We start from the raw sequence: 8872 nt of genomic DNA on the forward strand, positions 1-8872 counted from the left end.
CTCCCATTAAAGGTCCACACACCAAATGCTTGGAGAATTATGTTTTTAGCAAACCTAGACAAAACACTATTTTGTTCACACTATGTACTGATGGTACAGTAGAAGCTCTGTTATACAGACAACCAAAGAATTATGGTTATAATAAATATGGATCTCTGGGTGGTTTCCAACGTACATGTTTTGTGTGGATGATACTTAAATTCACACGCCATCATGCATATTTCTTCTATGCTATGGTCGTACAATTACTTGGCAATTCAGCAAAGTTAAAATCAACAGGTAGAACAGCCTTCTGCAATCTTGGGCCCTCCAGATGTTTTGAACTACAACTTCCATCATCCCTGACTTGTTGGTCATGATGACTAGGGCTGATGGAAATTAAGAGTCCAAAATATCTTGAGAGCACCAAGTTGGGGAAGGTTGGTGCAGGCAGGGCCAGCACCAAGCATGACAGGGCCCTTGGGCACCAGCCTGCCCTGGGCCTGCACTGCCGTAGCTTAACACCCCTTTAATACAGGTGCAGTAGGGCTAATAACCCCATCAGCATGCCCCACCTACCTCTCATGTTGAGTGAATGATGTCCATGCTTAACACACTTGACTGCCATCAACCAAGATGGCAGCAGGGGCATGAGCCCTTTACTGAAGCCCCGGCTGCCATCTTGGGTGATGGCAGGCATGCCATGATGGGAGAGGTAGGTGCGGCATGTGGGTGGGCTTATTGAAGCCCACACTGTCTGTATTGGGGGGAGTGCCTGGGAGTTCCCTCTCCGCCATCCGCAGCAGGGTCAGGTTGCAGGACCCGATGCTGCTGCAGATAATGGAATGGGAGCACTACCCTCCCACCCTAAGGAGGGACCCTTCAGAGGCCCCTCTGGGCCGCAGGAGCCCTCGGCCAGGGCCCAACCTGGCTGCCCTCTGATGCCGGCCCTGGGTGTAGGAACTGTTTGTTTAAAATGACTGTGTGATACATCTGTGAGAGGCAGTTCTCTGCCTTCATCATCCTCAGGTTTGTGAATACCTTTTCAGAAGTGGGCTTCTGCTTTTTGTGGAAATTAGTGGGTTGATGGATATGACTATTCTTTGTAATTTCCATGTTGCTATTCTGCATCTCTGGAGCAGTACACCTTAAAAGCAGCAAGGAAGAAATGTAGGCATCTGCACCACTGCAGGATGGTGAGAGGTTTTGATGAAAAAGACAGGTCTGTAATCTTAACTATTAAAACAAGAAGTCACGTTTGGCCTGGAAGTCTCCATAGACAGTTCAGCCTAGAGCTGTGAATTTATTAAAAATAGAAATGAGTGTTTAATTTAACATAGGCTTATGTTATTACCTCTTGTTTTGAGAATCCAACCCATATCTACTATCAGCATTTTAACACTAAGCTTACTCCATTTAAGCCAGTGGTATCACACAGGTTTTAGACTAATTTGTGACCAGAACGAAGTGCCTGGTCTTTAGCTTGTCCTACATGTTTCATGATGATTAATAGCCCAATTGGCTGGGATGGGAGCCATATGTTTTCTATTCTGCCAAGTGCAGACTACTATTTAAGAAGGCTGCGCTTTGCTTAATCTATATCTGTATTAAATTCACCAGCAAACATCTTCCTGTCCTGTAACCAAAGTGATGTCAAACAACGAACATCACCAAAAGATACAGGTTAAAAAAAAATCACCCCATATACCAACAAAGGTCACTTCTAGATGACGTGTTCATTTATCTGATTTGTGTGGAGATAGTATGACGCTGCATCAAGCAACTGTTATTCCACACTTTTGGAGGGCATTTTCCCATCTCTTTCCTCAGTGCAAAAAGTCTATTTGCTGGGTGGTTGGAGCAGGTTGGAAATGCAAGGGTGCCAATTCAACCTGTTTGCGAGTATGGGAGTGAATCCCACCTGCAAAACAGCAAAAGTCTGGAAGCACTCTTCAACAACAATGAATTGTGAATGTCAGATGACATATGTAACTCAGCAGAAAAGTTACTTTTTTGGTGCTGTGATATGTATTTTACTATTGAAGAAAAGTACTGACAAGAATATACTGGAAGGGAATATAAGGGAACATAAAACACCAGGGACATTGATTCTAAACTTTACCAATTGGAAAAAAAACAGTTTAGTTGAGGGGATGAAGGTATTATAAGAAATTATAGCATTAGACCCTGGGAAGAGCTAAACTAACAGGCAGGTCAAGGGAGGGTAAATGTTGGTTCTGCAAGGAGAAAGGGGATTTCTCCCATATTTGGTTGAAAGGCTAAAAAATACTGGGTAATGGTCATAGTTGTTGCTGAGTAAATATTTCATACAGATATCCATTACTATGGCTTTTAAATTATGTCAACAATAATATGGTGCCAAAATCAATCTAGATACAGGCGTCACGTATCCTTACTCTAGCTAGACTTCTTTATGCTACAATGTGGAAGGTAAATCACAAACCAAATAAATTAGAATTAGTAAGGAAACTATGCGTAACAGTTACAAACATCATTAAATTGGCAGTAATGCTAAAGAAACAAATTTACATATGAAGAAACTTTTGAAAAGTGGGATCCATGGTTTAATATGTTAAAAAAGTTGGGAATATATACAATAGGGATTAATCATATTGTGCTGTGATAGACAATAAGTATAGGACTTAATTTTTATATATATTCATATTTTATATATATATATATGCACATATTTACATTTATGCATCTTAATGTAAGATAGACTGTTTATAATATAAATTATTTAACTGCTAAATGTAAAGAGGTTGTTATTTTAATTATAACTTTCAAAATGACTTGGCAGTCACGGAGAAGACACAGGATTCTCTAGACATGCTTTCAGATTGTTTATCAAGGCATAAGTCAGTTTTTGTATTGTTTCTTGATGTAGCTAAATATATTTTTGTATTATTTCCTGATATAGCTAAATAACATTTATTTTAAAAAGGTATTCAGGGATTAAAAATGGAAATGGACTGCCTTCAAATCAATTCTGACTTATGGCAACCCTTTGAATAGGGTTTTCATGGTAAGTGGTATTCAGAGGTGGTTTTACTATTGCCTTCCTCTGAGACTGAGGGGCAGTGACTGGTCCAAGGTCACCCAGTGAGCTTCATTTCTGTGTGGGGATTCGAACCCTGCTCTTCCAGGTCGTAGTCCAACACTCTAAGAACTATACCACACTGGCTGTCTCAGGGATTAAAGGGGCTATGATAATAACAAAGTATGTTCTCATTTGTGTATGTATGTATTAATAGAAGCTGGTTGTGTAAAGGATTGTCCTCTGTTGGCATGGCTCGAGCTGCACTCACAAAATATTTTATTTTGTTTTTCATCACTTGACTTCATTTGTGACATCAGACAATTGACAGGTAGGAGGCCCTGCCCACCTGTCAAAATGGCCCACTTGGAGTCAGAGAAATCAGGATCAGGCCCATTGGTCAGATCCTGTTCCCCACCCCTGCGATTCATAAATCTTACCCAAGATTCATAATGTGTGATTATGGAATATATAGAGAAAGACTCAGAAGGAAATAATGGACATGCCCTACCCAAAAGATCCAGAAGAGAAAAACTGTCAGCCTACCACTTTTGAGATTAATTTCTTGAGATTTCTTTGTTTTGGTATTGTTATTTTCTCCCCAACCTCAACTTCTTTGTACAGAGTTCATCTTCTGAGAGGGTGTAGTCTGACATCCAAGGAAATACAGGAGGAAGGGCAAGTTAAAAATGTAATAAAAGCTTTTCTCCCTCTCTAGAACTCAGAGAACTCGAGAACTCAGGGACATCCAATGAGGCTGAATGCTGGACCATTCAGGACAGAAGAAAGAAAACACTTTTTTCACACAACACATACTTAAACTATGGTATTTGCTCCCACAAAAGTTCATGATGGCCACCAACCTGGATGGCTTTAAAAGAGGGCTAGACAAATTCATGGCGTGTAAGGTTATCAATGGCTACCAGCCTTGTTGACTATGCTTTGCCTCCACTGTTGAAGGCCGTATACCTCTGAATATCAGTTGTTGGGAATTGTAGGTGAGGAGAGTGCTGTTTTGCTCAGTACCTGGTTGCTGGCTTCCCATGGGCCACTGTGAGAACAAGATGCTGGACATGATGGGCCACTGGCCTGATGCAGCAGTCTCTTCTATGTGGATTAAGAAACTGGAGTAAACTTACAAATAAAGAGAACAATTTTCTTCACTGCCATCCCAGGTTTGCCTTTTTTCCATGACCTGAAAAAGGACAGTAGCAATGCTCACCCTGGTACAATCCTTAGACAGTCCTGCTCCCCTGAATAATATTGGTAATACATACTTTGCATGTATTGGTAATACATACTTACCTTGAAGTAAGTTGTTACTTACTATCCCCACATTTGGCAGATAACTGCACCTAAATATTTAGGCTGAAATGGCTTTCATAAGACTGGGAGTGTGGGAGGTAAACCTTTCATAGGAATTAGAATTTCCCAACCATGAACTCTACAGAATGTAGTGACCCAACTGAGACTTCATGTGCTTCAGTTTAGCTCCCCTCAGTTTGTTCACACCCACCCATACTCACTTGTACAAACAAGTTTCTGTGTAATCTAAGCAAAGTATTTATCCCACAAACAAGGAAAAGGAGGGGGGAAATCATAGTTATTCTGTTTCTAAATGCTACAATATAGCAGTGAAAGACAGTGAGAAGTATACTCTTTATTCGTAAGTATTCATTTAGGCTTCAGACTAAACATTATTTGCCAACTATATTTTTATTCACTAATAGGCAAAAAACCCTTGCGGTTTAAGAACGTATCTACAGACAACAGATATTTCTATCAAACTTTAAAAAGCAGGGAAATTGGGCAGCTATAGTGAATGCACCAGGGGAGGAGGAGACCTGACCTTCTCTCAGAGATATTGTACTGCCCTACAAATTTGTAAAAATGCAAACATAATTTGGGTTGGTCTTTCACAGTCCGATCTACTTCCTGTGTAGCTTGGAAGAATTTGGTAACATGTGCCTCTGAATATATGGTGAGAGACACCAGGGCCGGCTCCAGGAATGCTGGGGCCCTTGGGCATCAGCTTGCCCTAGGCCCCGGCGTGTGTGTGTGCGTGTGTGCGCATGCGTGCGCCCATGCCCCTCACCTAATTGTCTGCTGTCTTTTACCATTGCCCTTAACGAAGATGGCGGCCACGGTTTCCCTAAGGGGATGACGCCTCCACTACCATCTTTGTTGATGGCATGCGTGTGTGCTACGTGCGCGCATCTCTGCCATCAACTAAGATGGCGGCAGGGGCTTCAGTACCTTAGGGAAACCATGGCCGCCATCTTCATTAAGGGCAATGGTAAAAGACAGCAGACAGGTAAGTGGGGGGATGTGGGGGGCGCGGATCACGGAAGGGGAGTGGAGGGGCGGCTGAGGGCCCCCCTGTAGCTCCAGGGGCCATTGGGCCAGTGCCCAACCTGGCCGCCCTTCAGAATCGGCCCTGAGAGACACAATCAGACCTACCTGTCAGGCAGTTCTCTAAAGCAACTGTTCCTAGATTAGCTCAGTTCAACCCCTCCCCCCACCCCACAAATTTCCTTCAATAACCGGTTACTGGCACATATTGGAGATGAGGTGCAATCCTATGCATGTCTTCTCAGAAGGAAACCCCAGAGAATACAATAGGGTTAATTTCCAGGTAAGTGTGCATAGGATTGCAGCCAACAGCTGATAGGGCTTGTAGATACTTTTTTTGAGAGAGGCAGAGAGACAGTGACACATCTGAGGAAAGTATAGATTCCCCCTTCCCTCACTGTACTACCTTTTGTGGGTCTCACATTTCAATCACTGGTAAAAATTGCTTCCCTCTTCCTGGGAGTGCCACCATTGCTTTTGCTCTGTTGCGTGACTGTTACAGGGGCCTACTGGATAGTTCCTGTGATGTTGCTGATAACAAGAGACAGTAGCATACCATGCCCACAAAAGGTAATTTATTATTATTATTTAATTTTAAAAACATGTCCCAGGATAAGCATTGCATGGGTCTACTACATTATAACCTGTGGAGTAAGTTTCAGCCCGAGGGTTGCGTTCCCTCATGGACAATGTTCCAGAAACTGCATATCAGTGGTGAGTGGAGCCAGAGGCAAAAGTAGGTGGAACAAGAGAAGTGGCTCTTATCTCTGGACAGAAGGCTACCTTCTAGCCACACAGAAGTCACAGCTTTTCACACACACTTTTCAACCAGACAATCAGGAGGCATTATCACAATTCAAGGACACACTCCAGCCAGGCAAAGGGCGCTGCAGAGCAAGGCCGGTGAGAGGGCATGGCAGGGGGAAGGCACATGTCCTAAGGGGCCAGCTGAGGCCTGAGGGCTTTAAAAGAGGGGGAAAGTGGGAAATTCAAACCAAGTTATCCCCCTCCTGCATTAATAATATTTAAGAACATATTTTTCCTTATGTGTTTTATTCTTTAAACAGATGTGTGTGCTTCCCTGAACCTACCTCACTTTTCCAGCACAGGAGCACACATCTCCATTGTAACAGTTAATTAATTAAATGAAGGGGTAACCAGGCTTCCACAAAGCAGTACTACTACTAAGAGGAAACTTGCTAGCCCCCTGGTAGTAATGCACATCTGCAGAATACATTAGACTAAGGAAAGAAATCCCTTGGTTTTGGTTTGGACAAAGGAGTCCAAAGAGCAGGAAGGGAATTGTGAGTTCCCTGGCATCTGTCTGCTCATTGGATGAATGATCCGTACATGCAAGTCATTCTCTGTGACATACCAATGGAACAGGTCATCTATAAATTCAAATAAATAAATGCCAGGCAGATACCAGGTAGCATGAACTGAGGTGTGTCTAACTATCAATTAAGATATTTAGAAGAGTTTACTATCCAGGAGTGAGTCCTCCAATCACATAAACACTGGGTTTCAAATAGGTTGCTAATAGCGGAAACACTGCAATTTCAGTAAGGAAGGAGATGGTAAAATTGTTTTGATCTCAAAAATTAAACATGAGCTGTAGACTTGCCTCTAGAATTATCTGAATCAAATGCTCTTCTGGATCCTTTCCACACTTCCCAACAGAGTATTACTTGTATTTTAAATACAACAGAACCCACACCTTTCCCCACAATCGGACACTTTTAAGATTCACATCTTAAACGGGTGGAGGAATTGCTGAGGAAAAGCACTCTGCACTTCTTCAGGAGTATTCTTTTTTATCTTTCTCCTTTCTCATGTCCCAAGTCTGAATCCCCACCTAGCTCAAAATAAGCGAGAAGCGAATCCGAGCGGCACGAACAGGCAAACGAACTGGGGCTGACAACGTTAGACCTGCTGCACTCAGCAAACGACAAGAACGACCCATCAGAGGCGCTGAGCTGCGTTTTGAAAGCTTTGGGCTTCTCCTGTCCTTGGTTTTGAATAGAGCAGGAACAATTACATTTTTTCCCTTTGCCCATGATCCTGTAGGGGGCAGCCACTCCATGCAAGGAAGCATGCAGTTGGGAAGGCGCAAACTACCCGGGGGAAAAGAATCATCATGACCATTGTCATCGGGCTGCCTTAGTTCGTATTTCCCCAACTAAACCGGCCCAAAGCTGTGTTTCTCGCTCCGCGCAGATTCATTCCCGCCATCGAGTCTCCCCCAAATTTCTCCGCCGCACCTACTCCCCTTTGAGCCTTTCGCTCACTTCCCCATCGTTATCGCTGCTGCCAGCCTGCTCCTTGACCACAAGATCCTTATCTTCTTGCGATCTAGCCCCCGGGGGTGGACGGGAGCAAAAAGTCCCACTGATCCTTGGCAATAGCTCAAGCTTTGCATCTAAGGCAGCAGACCTTGCCTTGTGCTCTGCCGGCGGGGAAGGAAGGCGCACAAAGGGGGAGGGAAGTTTTCTTTACCTGGGCCCCGTGGCTCTAGCTGCAGCTTGCCGCTTCCTTGAAAGAGCTCATCAGCCGCACCGAGGCAGCGTTCCCCGCTCCTGGCTCCCTTTTTCTGCTGCGCCGGCTGGGGCTGGGGCTGCTCCTGCCGCTCCCCTCTCTCGGCCGGCAACACAGCGCTCTCTGGAGTCCAGCGCGGGGCTTCAGAAGCAAGCGGGGCTTCTTCGCAGAGTTTATGAGCCTCCTTGCTTGCTGCAGCGGAAAACTCTGCCCACAATGCTCTGGCGTTGAGAGAGAGAGAGAGAGACTGCCCCCTCCCCTTCGTTGCTTCGGTTGGTGTGCAGAGACCAGAACCACCTCTCGTGATCACGTAAAAAACATTCCACAGTAATGTATGTCATTCACCTACTTTGGGGCTTCGTGTGCTTATTTCGAAGTAAGCTCCACGAAGATCGATGAGAGCAAATGTAGTTAGGGACGAGTTACGGGGGACCTTCTGAGATCTTCTCACACCCTTTCTTCATAGCCTTTTAATCCCACCCTTCTTCCTTCAAGGACTTCAGGTTGGTCTCTCCTCCCATTTTTATCCTATACCAACAACAACTTTGTGAGGTAGGTTAGGATGAGAAGCAGTGACTGAACCAAGGTCATGCTAAGCAGGTAGTGGAACCACGCTGCCTGTCCTTTCTGCCCCCTGATAATTCTGTGTTCGTTTTCTGAGTACATTGGAGATCGTTTCTATCTAGAGGCTGTTTAAAATACTTAAAAAGAAAACAGTGAAACACAATTGGAGGTTTTAATTGCAGTCTGCACAGAAAGCTTCATGTGACTCAATTATTAGGAATGCTGGGATTCAATCTTAAATGGAAATGGACTGCCTTCAAGTTGATTCCAACTTATAGCAACCCTATGAATAGGGTTTTCATGGTAAGCAGTATTCAGAGGGGGTTTACCATTGCCTCCCTCTGAGGCTGAGAGGTGACTGGCCCAAAGTCACCCAGTGCACTT

General features: G+C 44.1%; 1 protein-coding gene across 2 annotated transcripts in view; it reads right to left on the minus strand.

Moving 5' to 3' along the window:
• The window catches only part of KANK4 (KN motif and ankyrin repeat domains 4), a 56631-nt gene extending 48477 nt beyond the window's left edge, over window positions 1-8154 (minus strand). Inside the window, exons 1-2 of one of the 2 annotated variants that reach the window (XM_061633274.1) lie at window positions 7886-8154; window positions 4064-4232 (exon numbers count right to left, since the gene is read on the minus strand). The gene's annotated coding sequence lies outside the window, so the exon portion shown is untranslated. The remainder of the gene's footprint in view (window positions 1-4063; window positions 4233-7885) is intronic. The other variant, XM_061633273.1, reaches the window with a different exon arrangement.
• Window positions 8155-8872: the final 718 nt, after the last annotated feature.

This window comes from Rhineura floridana, chromosome 6, assembly GCF_030035675.1.
Source record: "Rhineura floridana isolate rRhiFlo1 chromosome 6, rRhiFlo1.hap2, whole genome shotgun sequence".
Lineage (NCBI taxonomy): Eukaryota > Metazoa > Chordata > Lepidosauria > Squamata > Rhineuridae > Rhineura > Rhineura floridana.